Source organism: Dasypus novemcinctus, chromosome 1 (assembly GCF_030445035.2).
Source record: "Dasypus novemcinctus isolate mDasNov1 chromosome 1, mDasNov1.1.hap2, whole genome shotgun sequence".
NCBI classification, from domain to species: Eukaryota; Metazoa; Chordata; class Mammalia; order Cingulata; family Dasypodidae; genus Dasypus; species Dasypus novemcinctus.
The window spans coordinates 194,639,645-194,657,656 of record NC_080673.1 but is presented as its reverse complement, the minus strand read 5'-3'; the positions used below and the strand labels follow the sequence as shown (position 1 = coordinate 194,657,656).

General features: G+C 45.3%; 1 long non-coding RNA gene across 2 annotated transcripts in view; it reads right to left on the bottom strand.

Moving 5' to 3' along the window:
• Positions 1-18,012, bottom strand: part of LOC131279208 (uncharacterized) — a 230,949-nt gene that overhangs the window by 54,496 nt on the left and 158,441 nt on the right. For both annotated transcript variants that reach the window (XR_009186587.1, XR_009186588.1), the window contains exon 3: positions 13,154-13,530. This is a non-coding gene — a long non-coding RNA (uncharacterized lncRNA). The remainder of the gene's footprint in view (positions 1-13,153; positions 13,531-18,012) is intronic.

Below are 18,012 nucleotides of genomic sequence, written 5' to 3'. Positions count from 1 at the left end.
TACTCTGCTGATGTCTTCTTTGACTTAAAGGGCCTCGATGATGCCTTTCTGGCAAAAGCCTGTTCTTGCTCCCCAAGCAGGGTCCTGAGCCTGTCGATGAACAGCATTGCCCACGTGGGCACGACGCTGAGGAAGCTGGTGAAGACCAGGCTGGCCCTGGCAGTGCCCTCTTCTCCCCCTGCCGGGCTGCTGAAGTCAGGGCTCTCACTTGACCTTCAGATGCCACAACCAGGCTGCGGCAGTCATGCCCAGAGAAGCAGGGTGGTTTGTGCTCGGCCTCTGCCAGGCCCAGGACAGGCCCCAGATGGGAGCTGCCCCCCTGCCCTCTGTGTCTGACCCCCTTTTCCACTTGAAGGCCGGCAACCTGTGGCTGGTCCACGCCAGGTGAAGGACGTGGCTAAGAGGCAGGCCCTGGACTAAGCTATTGTGTCCAGAGCCCCTTCCCACTCATTGGCTACATGGCTCCAGACAGATGACCTTCTCTGTGTCCTGTTTCTTCAGCTGCAACACGCAGATGATAACGGTGTCTCCCTCATGGGGTGCTTGGGAGGGTGAAATGAGTTAGTGTGTGTAGAGCATTTAATAAACTTTACCATTATGATTGTGATTATGACGGGTCTGGGGCTGCTAAGGGTTGACAAAGCCTTGTTCTCTTTCTCTGGAAGAAAGTAGAGTGAGTTTGCACAGGGTACTCTTCTTGGCTTTATTATGCCTCGTTGGTGTACACACTGCAACTCTACCTTGTGACCTGCACAATCTAAAGTCGGGCTGGCAGGAAAGGCAAATCCCCACGAGACAGTCATCCATGATAAGCTCACCAGACCTTCCAGGGAAGTCTCAGATATCAGAGGAGGAAGAGTGAATAAAGCCTGACTCCTAATCTTAGAGGCAAGAAAAGTGAAATCCAGACAGAGTGGTCATCGGCCTGAGGACACAAAATTGGTGGCAGAGCCAGCAGGGTCTAGAACCCAGGACGGTTGACAATTAGCCAGTTCTCTGCTCCCAATGCTATGCAACAAGTCTGCTTAGTGCCAGTAACCATAAAGTTACCAACATTAACCGAGGGCCTACTATGTGCCAGGCCTGAGTCTCAGTCTCTACTCCACCTCATAATGACCCTAGGTAGTGGCCGTGAGCCGTGTTTTACAGGTGAGGCAATGATAGCAAGTTTAAAGCCATAAGGAGTGTCCTCTGGTCAAAGCTCTCCTTTGTTGTGTGTGTGTGTGTAACTCATTTAATCCTCATAACAACACTGTGACTCCTCGTTGTTCCCATTTTGCACCCGAGGAAGCATAAGTAAGCTGCCCAAACTACAGCGCTGGTAAGTGACAGAGTAGAGATTTGAACCCAGGAAGTCAGTCCTCAGAGAACCTCCCTCAACTGAAGTTGGAAGTTCTGTGATTCACCCATGTAGAGCCAGGACTCAAACCCAAGCCCAAATGATTCTGAAAGCCATGGTCTTCATCACGCCCTGCTCACCCCCGACCCCTCCGGGAATCCGGCTGCATCCGAGGCCCTGTGGGAGGCAGGCGGCTGACTCGGCTGACCTTTCCGGGGGCTACCCTGAGCCGCTGAGCTAAGCAGAGTAGTCCTGGCAAATCCTGCCAGGCTGGGGGGCTGCCCGGTCCAGTTGGAACTGCACTGGGGATTAAGGGAAGAGAGGGAGCTTCTTTCCTGCCTGGCCCCCAGCCATGCCACCGAGATGAGCCAGATGGGTTCCTGGATCCCTGTGCGTTCCAACACCAACACCCCCAAGCCAGTTCCCATTCCAAAGCCAGAGTTACTCGCAGCAGATGTCACCCTCGTTCCGAGAACTCCCGCTGGGCAATTCACCTCAATTTCTGAGCTGGCACGCTAGCCTGTCAGGGGCGGGGTGTCGTCTTCCTCTCCTGGCCTTTAATCTTTCCAGTTTTCATCCAGCTCTGTGAAATGTGTGGCTGCTCCCACCCCTGCCCAGAGATCCAAATACCCTGCACTCTGCACAATGGACAAGAAACAATGATTCTCCTATCAGCAGAACCCAGATCGAGGGCTGGCACAGGAGCACTGGACCCACAGGGTGCCAGCTGGGACTTTTCACAAATGGAAAAGCACAGCATTTCTTTATAGACAGGCTTTTTTCTCCCCTGGTGCAGGTCCCCACACCACTGCACCAGGCCCTGCCCAGCCACCCTGGTTTCATTTCAATTCAACACACACGTACTGTGCATCTGGAGGTCTGGATGAAAGAACCTCAGTGGATTCACCTACAGCCCTGCCCTCAAGAAACCCATGGTCTGAGGAGGAAGGGGCGAGGCAGGGAAGAGCTGTACAAAGACAGTACAAAACAGGTGACACAACACTGTGAGTAATTAACAGCACTGAAATGTATATCTGACTGTGAAGGGGGGAAACATTAGGTTGCATATATGGTAATAGAATATTTTTTTTTAATCCATGGAACTGTACTACACAGTGAGCCCTAACTTAACCTATAGACTATATAGTTAATAATACAATTATTAAAATAGGCTTTCATCAATTATAACACGTTACATCAGTGCAAGGTGTTACTAATAGGGTGGTATATGAGAATCCTGTCTTTTATGCATGATTGTTTTGTAAACCTGCAACTTTGCTACTGCAATTAATTAATGACCAGTTAAAGAGAAAAGGAAAAAAACAGCCTAGGTATGTTAAAAGAGAGAAATAATAATGAGTATTACTAGCTATTACAGGAGTCAGCATACCAACGAGGGTAGGTGTGAGGAGGAGGGCTGCAAATCGGCCTGTTTTTTATAGATAAAGTTTTATTGGAACATAGCCCCATCTATTCGTTTACATATTGCCTAAGGCTGCATCCCCTCTGCAAGTATAGAGTTACCAATCCATATGGCCTGCAAGCCCAAAGTATTTATTGCCTGGCCCTTTATAGAAAAATGTTGCAGATCCCCAGTCTACTGTATTCCAGACCCCGCTGGGTACTTTACATATTTAGTCCTATTTAATCATCACAGCCACCCTTGTGGAGTAGAATTTTTACCAAACCACCCCCCTTTGCAGATGGAGGTTTAGAGAGGTTAAGTAACTGAGTAACTGCTCAGGTTACAGGAGAAGTAGAGAAGTGTCTGGATTTCACCAAAGGCCTGCTGTTCCTTCACGCCTGGATGTTTTTGCCTGTGCTAAACCTCTGAGTTAGCAGAAGACTTGGACTGATAGAGAGCAGGTGGGGAAGACATGCCGGCCGGGAGGAGTGGCTTGGGTGAAGGCATGGTGGCTGAACCAACGTATTGTCAAACCGTGGAAGTCAATCAACAGCAGAGGGGACCTTGAAGGGGACATCCTGGCTGGTGAGAAAGAAGGTCAGAATTTCAGAGCCAGAAGGAGCTGACAAGGTCAGGCTAATCAAATGCTCCTGTGACAGAGGGAGACCGGAGACCAGAGAAGCAAAGTCAGGTGTCCAAGGTCACTCAGTGAGAGGCCGAGCTGCAAGCCAAACGCGGCCGTCCTTGGGTGCCTCGGCAGGGCCTGGCCTCCTTCAGCCCTTGCCAAGCTGGAGTCCCTATCAGATGTCCCATGTTTGCTCTGGGCCAGCCCCAGCCCCAGCAGCTCTGAAGTCCAGAGGGCTTTCATGCTGTTTGGAGTCCTAATCAAACCAGTCTCTGGCTTGGTGTTTGTTCTAACTGCACACCCTCATGTGACTTCGTAGTTTTTGTTTAACCAGGTGTAGAGGAAAGGACACAGGCCTGGAAGTCAGCCAACCTGGCATCCTGTTTGTCACTGGCTAGAGGGTGACCTTGGATAAGTCCCTTCAATGTTCTGGCCCCCAATCTCCAACTGTGGAAAGTGTGGGGGCTGGGATATAGACAGCACTGAAGTTTCTGGCAGCTCAAATTTCCCAAACTGAATAAAATCTGGTAGTCCAAAAACCATTGAAGAACCAAGACAATATTCTAGTTAATGGGCCATCCTTCTATTTGAGTCAGATTTTATATCTATGAATCGAGAATGAGGTGGGTACTGTTTGAGTTTGTGAGATATATCTATACCTAGACTTCAAGCATTCATTCCATAAATAGTATTAATTGAGCCTAATTTTTTGCCAGGATGTGTGCTGAGTGTTAGAACGCAACTATAAATAAAACAGAGGAATAACCATAACAAAGAGACAGTTGAGAGAGCCTGCGTTTCAGAGGCAGACAGCCTGTGTTCAAAATGTGCCTGCACCACTGATTATCTGAGCAGCCTCAAACTATGCACCTGCCCTCTGCTAGAGGGCCTCGCCTATAAAACAGATAAATGTGGAAATACAACTGAGGTAGTTCTTGAAAAGTTCTTAGAACTGTGCATACACAGGTGATGCACTCAGTGCACATGAATCATTATGAAGACGATGAAGGAGAAAAAAAGAAAGAGCACCTACGTGATCCAGTCAGTAATGAAAGCTTCCCAAAATATATAACATCAAAGCTGAAACCCAAGGGATGAGCAGGAGCGAGAGGGCTGAAGGGTGGGTAGGAATGTCTCAGGCAATAGAAACAGGATGTTCAAAAGCCCAGAGACAAAGGAGAATGGCAGTTTGGGGGGAACCACAAAGAGCTGTCACAGGCAAGACTGGAGAGAGATGCCTGATCACATAAAGCTCTGCAGCCAGCCCTCTCTGACTCTGGAAATAGATAAAAAACCCGTCACACAGTTTGTCCCCAGATCATACCCCTGCCTTCAGGGCAAAGCCCGGCTGTGGGTTGCCAGAAGCTGCCTGGGATAGAAGACCCCAAAGAGGAGTTCTGGCTGTGTCCAGTGAGGTGCCCCCAGGGAAGCCAAGGTCACTGCAAAATCAAAAGGGCTGCTAAGGAGCTGGAGCGCAACGCAAAGCCAAGGGTGCCAGAGAGTAGCCAAACATATTGGAAGAGACCAGGGAGAGAGATGGGTGGAAGAGAAGCAGAAGGGTCCAAGACAAATGCTGAGAGAGGGTCAGAAGCAAGCAGCCTGTTCACAGGGGCCTGAGCACATGGAGGGCGGTGGGCCAGCCTGGCTTGATGGCCAAGAGTCTGAGAGGATATCAGGCACCCTCACGCACTGAAAGCCTAGGACTGATGGGTGGTCGGAGTGGGGAGAGCAGAAGGAAGATTTCTAGATGGATTCACTGCTGGGCTCAAAGACCACGCTCCCTCCCCAGGCGATGGGAAGAGTGAGCCATGGTCAGGTCCACCTCCGTCACCCCAGCGACTTTAGGAGGAAGATGCTAGGAGAGGCACCACCCTCAGCAGCTGCTGCTCTGAAGACAGGAAGTCTGCAATCATCCCTGCACCTCCAGCTCAGCTCCATGCAAATGAGGGTAATCAGAGAACTATCTGCGGATATTTTTTAATAAGGATTCCATTAATTCATATACGCAAAGCACTTAAAGCAGTGCTTGAAACATAGCAAGTGTTCTCTCTTATTACTTTGCTTTCACTTTATTTATTTAAGAAACTTTTATTGATGCCTCTGTGTTAGGCTCTGGGGTGGGAGCTCGAAATATAAAGATGCAGAATCATGGTACGCGTACTCCAAGAGTTTATAATCGAATGAGTCAGCCAGGCCAGGGAATGGATGAATACAGAGCAGGGTGGGTAGATGCCAGGGCAGAGAGAAGCTGAGGGTGGAACTGGAGTCCCCGCGAGTCAGAGGAAGGGAAGAACAGTTGGGGGCTGAAATAGAGTCAGTACATGCAACATGATATGTCCCAATCTCACATTTCTAAGGCTGGCCCAGAAAGGGAGGTGAGACATCAAAACAAGAACCGTGAAAATAAAGCAGCGACTCTTCCCTGAAGAGCACAGACCTCCTTACCATCTTGCCGACCCATCTGCTACTCTATTGAGAAGACAATTTTCTCCTCCATTATGAAAGAGAAAGATGACGATGCATAGCGCTTTTGTGGCTTGGAACAAGTATCTACTTTGAAGAGTTACTAGCAAGTTCTAACCAAGTCTCCTTTCCTTCCTGATATTCAGGCTTCTGGGTTTTTATTGTCCCCAATCGATTTATAAATGCAATAAAAATAAATACGAGATGTGATGGATTTGTCCTGTGTTAAAAAGAAGGCCTCAGCAAGTTTCAAATGCATTCAGGGCTTTTATTTCTACTTGAAGTTTCGTGTTTTGAAAATTAAATATATTAAGAGTTAGGACAACTATAATTCTTAGTAGCTCCAACATTGAAGCATTGAAAGCAAGAAAAAAGGACCTTGCCAGCAAAGTAAAACAGAGAACTGAAGGAGTTATCAGGATAAGTCAAGGTCCCCTAATAACAATTTTTCTCCAATTTTCTGCCTGTTTCTGGTGACTATGACAATTTGGCCTGCACCATCCAAACCACAGTTTTCAGATTCCACTTTCAATCAGCTCCCAGGAAGACATTTCGGCACATATGTATACAACATGTCTCTTCTGACTAGAAAACATCAAAACAGTGTTGAGTCAGATGATTTTTTTAAAACTATTCATGCTTTTGGTAAGAAATTTGAAAAGTACAGAAAAACTTAAAGACCAAATATAACCCAGAATTCCACTTCCTGGAAGCAACCCCAGTTAACTTTAGAGGATGTCTTTGCTAATGTTTCATTTTAATGTACGTTTAGTTGTTTGCCTATTTGTTTGCATTAAATAGTTAAGACAATGCAGTCTGTCTACTTTTCTATTTAGCCTTTTCACTTGCTATTACCCCGGAAGCATTTTAGAGGGGTGTTATACATCGTCCCCACAGAAGCCTGTCTGATGACTGCTTCACATTTTCTCAGAAGGTCAATTAAGGCTATTTTCTGAATTTTGACCCAAGGATTGGGAATGGAATAAAGAACTTGAAAAGGTAAGGAAAATCATGTTTCATGCTTTACTCAGGGGGCCTGGGCTCTGGAGCCAGGAGGCTGTAACGTGCTGATTCATCAGATTCTTCTCCAGCCACAGGGCGGGTGAGGCTGGAAAAGGCAATGAAACCAGCGGGCAGAAGTCACAGGAGCAGGCACGGTGGCTTCAAAACATTTAGGTCTAGAGTCCTGGGAGCCAGCTGGTGTAAGAGCCTCTAACACCTTTCCTTGTCCAGCCTGACCAGTAAGACTGGTTTTTCCTCTAGAGCTACTGTAAGGAAATGTCAGCTGCCACTCCCATTGCGCAGTATGAGGAGGGCCAGATTTCCCCAGCCTGACAAAGCCTCTCTATGAACTGGCTAGAACAGGAGTTGGCAAAACATTTCTGTGAAAGACCAGAGACTAAACTGTTTAGGCTTGCAAGCCTAAAATATTCTTCCTTGCTTTTTGTTTCTTTTATTTTTTTTATCATTCTATCATTTGATTTTTTTTTAATTAGAGAGGTTACAGGTTTACAGAAGAAACATGCATAAAATGCAGAGTTCCTATATACCACCCTAGTATTAACACCTTGCACTAATAAGGTATGTTTGATATAATTCATGAAAGAATATTCTTAAAATTTTTCTATTAAAAGTAGTCCATTGTTTACCATAGGGTTCACTGTGTTGTATAGTCCTATGTTGTTGGGTTTTTAAATTTTTTATTCTAGTAACATGTATGCAACCTAAAATATCTCCTTTTAACCACAGTCAAATACATAATTCAGTGCCATTCATTATGTTCACATCATTGTGCTATCATCACCACCAGCCATCAGCAAAATTTTTCTACCAACCCAAATAACAACTCTGTGCAATTTAAGCATTAACTACCCATTTCCTATACCCCCTGCCCTGACCCCTGGTACCCTATATTCAGGTTTCTGATTCTATGAATTTGCTTATTCTAATTATTTCATGAGTGTGATCATATAATATTTGTCCTTTTCTATATGATTATTTCACTCAACTTGAGTCTTCAAAATTCATCCATGTAGTCATGTGTATCAGAACTTTACAGAGAGCATTAAATACTCCATGATCGTGACATCAGTTTACACAGGAGAAATAAAGAACACCCAGGAGTTTGGAGACGTTCATCAAAATCCTGCTTATATCTTCTAGAACTCATAACTCTTTTAAAGTTTAAGAAAATGTCTTTTCCCAGAACTAGAAAGGGCTAATTCATGCAGTCATCAAATGGTTTATAATGTTACAGAACTACAGGAAAAGAATTCTAGAAAGAAACATGATTTTAAATGCTGATATTAATATTTGTCATCTTCACCAAAACCACAAACAATGATCATGGACAATTCCCTTGACTTGGAGAACTTGAGAATTTTACCAAGGATAAAGGTGGCAATAGCTACTAACACTTCTTTTATTTTTTCTATTTACATCAGAAAACTTCACCAACTCACCTATCCAAATTCAGGATTACAAAGAATTTTAAGGTAAAAATATCACAGGGTCTCTTTACTTTGACTCCCTAAAATTATACTTGAGGCAAGTACAGCACAAACACATTCAATTCAATGCTCTCTCTATGACATGACACTGCCTGCCTTCTGTGGGTCATTTCATATTAGGCTGGGCTGACATGATCTATCTGTGAAACAGAGCACAGAATCCAATAAATTGATGTAGTCACCTCTTTTGCTAAGTGCTTACTATGAGTCCAGTGTGTGGTAGATATAAAATGACAAATGTGATATGATCAAGAAACTTGAAAATTAGTTGGTACCCCCTGTCACACACAAAGAATTAGAAGATGATAAAAGATGCTATTTCCCAAATGTATTCCAAAAAATGTTAACAACTGCTATGTGAAAAAAGAAACTTCTATATCAAATACATCCAGAAGGTTAAAGGAGATTTTTATTACAAGACTTCTCAGGACACTTAATTTCCAAAACGTAATTGATCCTAGAACTCATTCTATGCAGAGTGTCTTTTTGGCTCCAGAAGGCAGAAAGCACACTTTGGAAATGCTGTTACAGGAGATCACCTAAGCTGTTTAGTGACATTTCTGAAGTCTGATTGAAAGGGAAGTAACTTATGCAAAAGAAATGTCACTTCCTTAACAGGATCTAATAGTTTATTAAGTGTTTACCATGCTTCAAGCATTGTGCTAAGTTATTTACATATTGCTCATTTAATTTTCACAATATCCCTATGCTTGGGCTACTGTTATCATATCTGAAGAAAGGGAGGGACTGGGAGATTAAGCAACTTGTTCTCCCCCGTAAAGAGCTCCTTAAGTATACTGCATTCTTTACACTGGCCTGAGGGGGCACTGCTCCCCTTCTAATGCTGCGCCCCAAGGAAGGACAGAAATCCCTTTCTCCCCAGAATGCAAGTGAGGAGGACTCCTCAAATGTTCCTCCTAAAAGACTTTACCAAAGAAGAATTAACAAGAACGAAATATACATGGAGGGTCCCAGATGCTAGATATTCTGCCTCATAAAATGACTAAGAGTGTGGTTTGGGGGTCAGAATCATCAGAATCAAATCCCAGTACTTGTCTTACTAGTAATATGACCTTGGAAAATCATCCGATACCTCCTAGCCTCAATTTTCTTATCTGCAAAATTGAGATAACAGAAGCACCCACCTACAGACCTTTAGAGTTTCCATGAAAGTTGTGCCTTGGCATAGGGAATTCTCAAACTGTATTAGCCATTGTTACTAATATCACTCATTTGCCCTCAAGTGACAAGGTCACTTTTAACTTCCTTTACTTGAGAGTGACCTCGTCATCCTAGATCAAGGACATAAGACAAGAGCAAACCCAAAGTCTACATGAGTTACCCACCTCTTTCTTAGTTCCTGAGAGGTCCACCCAGCCCAGGTGGCTGATACTGGGAACATCATATGTTCCCTATCAACAGAGAATTTTTAACCTGGACCTTGTAGCCCATACATATCAGGATACTTCCATCGTGACCATGCCAGAAGAAGAAATACACACACTCTCTGCAAAGTAGGGAAGTGGTGGTGGCGGTTGTCCTTTAAGCTAATACAAAACTTGTTTTAGAACTGCCAGTTAGTAACATGCTATAAAATGCATTTGTGCCATAGAGTAAGCCACTGCCAGTTCTCTCTGGGATGCCAACCATTTAATCTGTCACCTGGTGGTTGTAACAGGGCAAATGAAGAGGCTCCTCTCAGGTATTGATATGTTACTAGTGCCTTTCTAGCATGCTCCAGGCATGAAAGCTCTGCTTCTGCTTCTTTTATCTACCAACCAACAGAAAAATTCATCCAGAAAGAATGCCTCATGTAGTCACATCCAAAGGATAGATGCACAGGCCAGTTTTGAGGACTGTCTAATAGAAGTCAAGAAGCCTAAAGTTTTTTTTTTTTTTTTTTCTCATTCAAAATTTTATGGTTTTTTTTTTTTAATTTATTTTTTTTATTGACTTTGTAATAATATCACATCAAAAACACATATGTGAGGTCCCATTCAACCCCACCCCCCCACCCCCCCTCTCCCCCCCCCAACAACACTCGTTCCCATCATCACGACACATCCACCGGACTTGGCAAGCACATCCCTGGGCACCTCTGCACCCCACAGACAATGGTCCACATCATGGCCCATACTCTCCTCCATTCCATCCAGTGGGCCCCGTGAGGATCCACGACGTCCGGTGATCACCCCCGAGGCGCCATCCAGGGCAGCTCCACGTCCCAAATATGCCCCCACCTCTCATCTCTTCCTGCCCTTCCCCACACCCATCGTCCACCATGTCCACCTTTCCCAATCCAATGCCACCTCTTCTATGTGGACATTGGATTGGTTGTGTCCATTGCACCTCCATGTCAAGAGGAGGCTCAGATTCCACATGGATGCTGGCTGCCATCCTCCCATTTTCAGTTGTAATCACTCTAGGCTCCATGGTGTGGTGATTGTCCTTCTTCAACTCCATCTTAGCTGAGTGTGGTAAGTCCAATAAATCAGATTGTAGGTGCTGGAGTCTGTTGAGGCTCAGGACCTGGCTATCACATTATCAGTCCAGAGATTCAAATCCCCTAACTATATCTTAAACCCCAACGTTAACTGCACCTCCAGCAGATTAGTATGAAAGTCTTATGAAGGGAGATCCCATCTGAGTCCAGATTCATCACACATAAACACCATTTCCAGAGAGGGGCCATCTGCCCTGGTAGTAAACCCCATCGGCCATGACCATAACTCTCATGGGTCTCTTTAGCCTTCATAGGAACCAATATCTGGGGGTTGTATCTGCTTTATCTGTCTCTCTGACTCTGCTCAGTTGTGCATGAGGGCAATCCTTCTGCCAGCCTCCAGACTCTTTTTTAGAAACTCGTAGCCATATAGACTCATTTCTCCCCTCCATTTCCCCCTTACTTTAGGTCAAACAGCATTTTAAAGTCATGTTGTTTTATGTAGACATGGATATTCTGCTGATCCACATTGAACCTTCCATAAAAGGTCCTTTTCCAGTTGCATCATCAGTTGTATTTGATAGTGGTCCCTCGTTGCCAGGGAGGCTCATCCCCGGGTGTCATGTCCCACGCTGGAGGGAAGGCATTGCATTCACATGCTGAGTCTGGCTTCGAGACTGGCCACATTTGAGCAACATGAAGGCTGACAGGAGGAAATTCCCAGGCACAATGTTGCTCTAGGCCTCGTTCTTATTCTAGGTTTATCAGCTCACAAGCATAGTCATTAGGATCAGGGGCTCACCGTTGAACCCTCACTCCCTCCCGGTCCCCGCCGCTGCACCCGGGAGACCATCGCTGCTCCCCTAGGGACCACGACAGAGCACCACTGGCCAGGAACCCAGCACCCCCCCCCCGCTGGGCTTTCAATTGTTGCCACTATGAGTATATCCAATCATTACCATGCACCCTGGACATATGTTCTGTACAGCTCCCTGTCAGCCATATATCACCTGTCATTGGTATCCCATACCAGTATCCCTCCATTGCCATTGTTGAAACACTCTGTGATCCAGAACTCCCCGAAATTTGAAGCCCAATATAATGTCATGGTCCCTTACTAGGGAATGGCATATAGCGATGGGTTTAAAGGATAGATAAAGAACTTGGATAAAGTTAGATAAAGAACTTAGATAAAGAATGTTGACTTGAAAAAATTCCACATCCTATCCTTCCCCCCCCCCCCCCCCCAATTATTCAGCGTTTCTTCGTAGGAGTCCTAGACCACAGCAATGCATATATATAATATACAACACTCCCATACATTCACCACAACACCTTTTTCCTTCCACAGCGATACTCTTACACCCTATTCACATCATATTTACTTAAGGTGATGTACAGAGTCTGAGATATTAGCTTTCTAACATGGTAATATCTGTGCTTACATTATGGTGCATACTTTAGGATACACAGTTCTTTACATTTTTAGTTCTCCTATGTTTTACATTATGGTTTACATTATCAGTCTGTCGTCTCCTATATGTTATGGTGTAATATTACATGTTTTATATCCATCCTTGTGTACTCTCAAGAAACTCCTCCCTTGCCCCCCATTTACTTTGGTTCCACACATTTAACGTCCATTTTCCCTTCCACCTTGGTGCCCACAGTGACAGTCAACCTCCATTTCCTGAGGAGCCACTTCCAGAGATAGATGGAATAGTGTTTAGGGCCTAACTTGCTCATCTGCCCCAATGCCCTGGGAGCCACCCTTTAAGCCTAAAGTTTTTAAACTCATATTGAGGGCCAGGAACTCTCACTTAGTCCTCTCAAGAGACTTTCAAAGTAGGTTAGCATCTCATTTTTACAGAGGGGAGGTCGGTTTTGAGGTGGCCATAGTATGGAAAGACAAAACAGTAAGAAAATAATTTTTATCTTATTGGTGGTAGCTAACATTTTTTCAGCACATGCCATTTGCTTGAAAAGATCTTTTATGCATACAATAAATACCTAGTGAATATCAACAATGTGATAGACAACAAAACAGACCAAATGACCAGCTCTTGTGGAGCTCATGCTCCAGTAGGGAGACACACAATGAAAAAAATTAATAGGTAAATTATAGTATGTGTTGTAAGACAATAAAGATTAGAGAAGAAGAAGAATGAGTGCCAGGTACAGGGTTTGCAATTTGTATTAATGACCAGAGAAGTACTCTCTGAGAAGGTATATTTGAACAAAGATTTGACCAAGAAGTTAAGGACACACCTTACAGCCCTCACCTCATTTAATCCATTCAATAACTAGATACTGTCATTATTCCCATTTTCTAGAGAAGGAAACAGAAGCAGGGAGTTCAATATCTTACCCAAGGATGCAGAGCCTGAAGTAGCTGGTAATTCACGTCTCAATCATTTCATGTTTGAACTCTACAGTGCTTCCTAGAGGACAGAAAGCTGAGCCCCATTGTGTTTCAGCTTTGTCTTTCAGTTGCAAACTGACCTTTCTATGCTTTCTTGAAGATGTAAGGGCTGAGACTTGGCAAATTGTCCTTTACAGCTGACTTGCTTATTATAGGTTCTGCCAAATAGGGGATCTAGAGGGCGACTGGGCTCTTCCAGTTTGCTCACTGTTGTGTCGACTTCTCCCAGCTCCAGCACTGGGCCTTAGCAGCAAGCAGCCTTGGTTACAGTTTCCAGCTCCATGCCACTGTCCCACTGTCAGGTGTACTGGGAAACAGACTCTCTGGAAAATAAAATAAAATCCTGTTTTGTAGCATTTGTTCATTTCTGCAATGTAAATACCTCCACTATGGGAGACTGCAAGAACCAATGATTGAAAAACTGGCTCACAAAAATTTCGGAAATCGTAACGGTTGGTTCTCTTGGATCCCTGCTAGCCAGCTCTGCACACCAGTGTCAGAACCAGCCTCCCTATGCCCAACAGGGGTGCCAGGAGCCCCCAGGGAGCACCCTGTCTTCAAGTCTTCAATGTCTGAGCCCCAGCTCCTTGGGGACTTACTTCCTCTACACTTCTAGTTTCTAATGGCTTCGAACTCCTCCCTGGGCTCCTCTAGCCCAGCCGGTGGTAACAGCTTCCTACAGTTAGCATCTCTGTGTAACCTCAGTTTCTGTTTTCCATTCTTGGCTCTCCCAGTCCCTGCTTTACCCATTCCTCATAGTGGATTCTTGTTGTTAAAAGAATGTGATTTCTGTTTTCCGAATTGGAATCTGACTCCTTGTCAATTTAATTGTTTCAGGACATTTTATAAATCCCCCCAACCAGGTTATGCCCTTTTACCTTAGTGCTATGCCCTTTTACCTTAGTGCCACTAACACACACTGCCTGAAATCCCATTCCCTAGCTCACCTGTCCTGAGAATTCTGTCTTGTTTCTCAATTGCAACACACCTGTGCTCTTATTTTTCTTCTCAGTATTGTGAGCCTCTTGAAAAGAGGTACTCTGTCTTCTTTTTTCATTGGCTCTCTATACTCCCAAAGTGCTGAGCACAATCTCTGGGTTCTCTGGAAGTTTCAATGTACAGTGGTCAAAATATAGACTTTACCATCTGAGATTTGAATTCAAAAGCTGACTCTATCCCTTCCTAGCCCATGCAACGTAAGGTATGTGATTATCCTCTTGACCCTTGGTTTCCTCATCTGTGGGGTGGGCATGGTCCTGCCTGCCTCCCCGGGCTACTGGGAGAATCAAAAGAGCTGAGTGCTCTCTCACAAGAGGGAGGGGACTGTGCTAGACACTTCCCCATGTGCTATCTAATTAGGGATCCTCACTGAAAATGCAATTATTCCCAACCAGGGTAATTGGCCAGATTTCTGGGACCCACCCCTCCCCCTCACCAGCTTCAGTGGGTTTTTCAGATTGCTCTTTTCACCAGGTAGTCGTCTGGGAACATGGCAGACCAAGAATGGAAATCTTGCCAGATGGGTGGGAGAGGGAAGAAAACCAGGTTCTTCACTTAAGAGGGGATGATTCAAGGACTTAGGCAACCGGAGGCCTGAGAAATGGGGCTCAGAAATACGTTTCTGATCAAAATGAGCTAAAAAGCCCAGCTGGGAACTACAAACACTCCGACCCTGAGTCAAAGGCTGTGTCTCCAGCCTTTGACAGAGAAAACGTCCTCACATGCCAGAAGGTAGGGGATGTATTCCTGGGACCCTCTCTCCACTTCCATTGGAACAGGGAAGAATTTTGCGCCCCCTCACCTGCACTCTTGCTAGCAGGGATTTCTGTTCATTTGTTTTGGAAGCAGACACAGGCAGGGTCATGGCCGAGCCACACAGCAGCTGTCAGACCTGGTTACTTTCCTGACCCTCAACCCTTTCATCAGTAAAATAGGACTAATAATATGTACCTCTCAAGGCGTGATTAATAATAGCTGGAATTTATTGAATTCTTACCATGTCCTAGGCACAGCAGTTACCTTAGTGACTCTGAGAAAGGAAAGTCTCACAGATCTCACAGATGTGCCTCCTGCACAGCTGCACTGATGCCAAGCTCAGAAGAGTTCCAGGCCAGGTTTAATGTTCTGCTGTCACCCTCCTCAATTCTAATACGTTTTCTCCTTTTTTATTTATTTCTCTCCGCCCCACCCCCCACCCCCGCCGGGTTGTCTGCTCTCTGTGTCTATTTGCTGTGTGTTCTTCTTTGTCTGCTTCTTTTGTTGTCAGCAGCACGGGCATCTGTGTCTCTTTTTGTTGTGTCATCTTGTTGTGTCAGCTCTCCGTGTGTGTGGCACCATTCCTGGGCAGGCTGCACTTTCTTTTCACGCTGGGCAGCTCTCCTTATGGGGTGCACTCCTTGCACGTGGGGCTCCCCCACGCGAGGGACACCCCTATGTGGCACCGCACTCCTTGCGTACATCAGCACTGCGCATGGGCCAGCTCCACACGGGTCAAGGAGGCCCAGGATTTGAACCGCGGACCTCCCATGTGGTAGACGGATGCCCTAACCACTGGGCCAAGTCCGCTTCACGATTCTTAATAACTTCTAACAAGGGGGCCCCTAGTTTCACTTTGCACCACACCACATAAATTAGGCAGCTAGTCATGGCTCTAAGGGACAGGGATTGCCCATATCCTCCTTTTATGGATGAGTAAATTGTGACACAGAGAGATTAAGTTGCCTTGTGCAAGGTCACACAGCTAGTAAATGGCAGAACTAGGAAATCTCTTTCCAACCCCTGCTCTTAACTATTTTGTGATAGTGACTTCCTAATGAGAGACTTTAATTAAAAGGCTTTGGCAGATAACTTTATAACTGTAAGTTACTCCCAAATTGTCTTTGTCCTCTTCGTAAAGACCCTTCACCCAGCAGCTATTAAGAAATGACCCCCATTTTGCAAATGCCTATGATTCTTGACTACAATGCCTTGTGTCTGTGATTAGATAGAAGGGAAGGCCACAATAAATTTATTGCACTATAATTTGATTCAGAATCAGGATCTCTTTCAAAGGGGGAGGGGAGAAATACCTGTATCAGTATCATCTGAGCAAGATACAAGAAATCAGAAAGTGGAAGGAGCTAGGAAAACCTTCCCCATGGGGCTACCCATCTCTCTGGTTCTTGACCCTAGAATGATCTCGCTGTCTCAGGCCTATCTCCGAGGGGAGGGGATGAGAGGGTGGATTGTGAGAAGGCTTCCTCCAGGAAGCAACCAAGCAGAGGACCAAAGAGAGGAAAAAAGTGATGGCCAGAAAGAGGCTGGGCTGCTGGACCAGCCACTGACAGCTAGAGGATAAGCCCCCAAGGCAGAATTAGGAAGGAATCAAGACCTGGGAATCCAGGAACCCAAGAGAAGGACAAGGGTTATTGCAGGGACAGGAAAGGAAATGAAAAACTTTTTTGTTGTTGTTCCTATATCCTTGTATTCCCTTTTCCTTTGCCTCTGCTTTTCCTGTTTGTTTGTTTGTTTTAATTCCACTAAGCTTATCTATGCCTAAAGCATCCAGGAGAATAGGCTTGTGAAGGCACTTGGGCCAGACTCTAAAAGGGGTGAGAACAGAAGTATTATGCACTGAATCACGTCCCCTAACTGAAAAGATACGTTCAAATCCTAGGAATATGGCCTTCTTGGAAATAGGATCTTTGAAGATGTGATTAGGTAAAGTGAGATCAAATTGGAAAAGGGTGGGCCTTAGTCAGATACGACAGATGTCCTTTTCAGAAGGGGAGAGTTGACAACAGACAGACACCGAGAATAGACAACCCTGTGAGGATGGAGGCAGACACAGAAGGGCTACAGCTGCGGACCAAGAAACACCCTGGCTTGCTGGTAAACGACCAGAAGCTGGGTGGAGGCACGGAAGGAGTCTGCCCTACAGGTTTCAGAGGGAGTAGGGCCCTGACAAGCAGAACTGTGAGAAAATAAAGAGGTGAGAGTATTCTAGACACAGGTAGTTCTCTTTGCAGTGTGCATGGCGGTAGCAGTTGAAATAGAATTCAGAGAGACGGAGAAGAAATGGTCGGGAAAGGCAGATCCTTTGGATGAACTGCTGGTCTCCTGGAACGGTGCTTCCCCACCTTTCACGGGCACAAGAATCACCAGGATGCCTCCTCCTTAAAACGTAGATGGGTTAAGGGGTCTGCGCTTGTCGGAGACTGCATCGCTACCTAGTTCTGCATGCTGCAGATACTTTTGGTAAGCAGACCACACCTGGAGCTGGAAAGTCCTAGAAGAGCCAGCACCTTTGGCTTTCAAGGCTCTATGTCATGAGGCAGGCATGTTGTTTTGTGACTTGAAGAGGAGAAAAATGCCAAAGTCTATTTTCAGGGAAGAGCGTGTCCCTTCAAACAAAACCTAAAAGCTCGAGGAGTTACCACTGCAAAGAGCAGGCTAGTGGGGGAAGAGAACTTGACTATTTTCTCATGCTTGTTTACTCCTTTCTTTTCTTTTTGGGGACGTGAAGCTCCAGCTGGCCTAGACCTCTCCTGTCTTAGTTGGGTGTCTGAAATTCCCAACATGAGGTAAAACTACCATATTTTATGGGTAAAACTTCCTCAAGGATGTTCTAGTCAAAACAGTGATTCCAAAGTGCTAATTGACACTAAGCAAAAGATGAGAGTTCTGAGGTCAAATTTATTAGGGAAACACTGACTCAGAGTTGAAATATGTTACTTCACTGTGGGACTCTTCAGAGCGTGTCTGGTGCTCACGTGCTTTGTGAGTGACCGAGAAAAACAACACGCAGCATTTCCTAACCATGTTTG